Source organism: Haliaeetus leucocephalus, unplaced genomic scaffold (genome assembly GCF_000737465.1).
Source record: "Haliaeetus leucocephalus isolate CR32 unplaced genomic scaffold, Haliaeetus_leucocephalus-4.0 Scaffold450, whole genome shotgun sequence".
Taxonomy (NCBI): domain Eukaryota; kingdom Metazoa; phylum Chordata; class Aves; order Accipitriformes; family Accipitridae; genus Haliaeetus; species Haliaeetus leucocephalus.
Genome location: NW_010972886.1, coordinates 226578 through 228677, shown reverse-complemented (window position 1 = coordinate 228677; position 2100 = coordinate 226578).

Genomic DNA, 2100 nt, shown 5'->3' with positions numbered 1-2100 from the left:
CGCCCCTCCCGAGGCTCAGCCCCGCCGCGTCCTGGCTGAGGCGGCAGCGTCGCGTCCTTCCCGTCGTCTGTGTGGAGGAGCGCGCCAGCCGTTGGGGGTCTCCTCCCCATCGGTGCCGTTTTATCTGGCTGCTCGGCCACGACTTGTCACTTGGATTTTAAGGATCTTAAGAAAATGAAGTAACTGACTTCCGCCTTGGCCAACATCCCGCTGTGCTTCTCCCGCCTCCTTCGCCCCAGGCCCTGCCGGCTTGGCCCAGCGTGGCCCATTACTGCTCTCCTCATGCTGGCAACGCTGGCCGTCTCCCTCAGGGCTTGCCTGAAAGCTGCCTGCGGGGGTCTGCTGGATCTGCAGCCTGATCCAGGTCCGAGTCTTGGATCTGCAGCCAGGGTCTGCTTCAGAGCTGGCCTCAGTGGCCTGCTGGCTTTGCTCTTCCCGCCTGCTTCCAACCACAGGTTCAGCTCCCTTTCCCCTTCCCTTTCCCCTTCCCGAGAAGGACAGGGTATGACATTCATTGTTCTGCAGCTCCTTCCAGCCCACTGATACGTGATGGCTTCCAGGGTAGGGAGGTGCCCCAAAGCCTGTCAAGGAAATATTTCTTTGACCCTTAGAGTAGCTTCAGAGGAAGCCTGTGCTGAAGCTGCCTTGATTCACTAGATGACACTTGGCATTTGTGCTGTGGATCATGAGTGGCAGGCACGTACTTTAAAAAAATGCATCTTCCAGCAAGTTTGTTGCTCGGGCTGGTGCTTCTCCAGTCTTTCCTGATGCTTGAATTGCATATTTTTGCATCAGACCCTAGCCGCCATGGGACGGCCTTTGTGAAATAATTTGGTTTAATCAGCAAATACTAACTTCCCAAAATCATCACCACGAATGGAAATTTCTTTGGCAATCTCATCAGAACAGTTAAAAATGAATGAGCAGGCAGCTGAATTAATCTCTTTCCACCTGGGAAGGATGTATACTTTACTGCTGTTCTATGGAAACAGAACTTCAGTTTCTGGAGCCATTAACCACAGCTGTTACATTTCATCCAAAAATATTTAAAGGGCTGTGGAAACAGGAAGTACATAATTTTTTAATATTTTCATTTATATACCTTGATGAGTGTATTAAGTTACAGGCTGATGAAAAACATTGTGACTTCCATGGTATCATTCTTTCCTTCTGACTGTTCACATTACTCTGATTTACTAAAGTACTTTGATACCACAATAGGACCCTCTTCATATCTTTTTTACAGTCAATGTTGACCTACTTTCTCTGTCTTCTTTTACCTTCACCCCTTTAGATGTCACTTTGCTTCTCAAAAGGAATCCTTAAACACCTTTGACCTTTTGTTATGGTATCTTTTCTAGTTTATCTTTGGATTTCTTCATGTTCTCCTTTTCTTTTTGATCACACCAAAGGATTGCAGACACTGAGCAGCTCCTTAATGTGGGAATTTTGAAGTAGACTCTCTGAAGCTTATTCTGTACAGCACACCAAAGTTACAACTGCTCTGTGGCTCAAAATGCTTTGAAGGAAAAATGGTTTAAAAAAAACCTCAAGGGTCTGACCCGAAGCCCTCTGACATCAGTGACCTGCTATCAACTTTCGTGAGATTTCAAGCAGAAACTGTATATTTCAGTAATGAACTTGATTACATCTTTTAAATTAAAAAAAAACAACCACCAAAAAACAACAGTTCAGTAAATAGCAGTCATGAGTATACTTCTGATTAAGGCGTAAACAGGTTCAGAAAATGTCACCAGCCCACACAGGCACAGCTACTGAAATCTCCAGTGAGGGAAAAGGTCCTCAGTGCAGAGTCACATCTGTAATGATGCAAGCTGCAAAGGGTAAATAATAAAAATAGTACATTGTAAGATTTTGTGAATAACGCAGGACCAGTGTCTGCAATTGCAGGAAGCTCTTTAAACCTGGGTGCAGTGTGCGTGCCTGCGTGGTGCTGTAGCCACCGGGCCCCTGGAGAAAGGTCTGTAAGCATGGAACTTGCTTCTGCGCCCCGTGAAGAGAGGCCCCTGCTTCTCATTCTCGCAGCACAGTCCCGCTGGGAAAGCTCTCCACAGCTAGGGAAAGGAGCAGGCTGGTCTG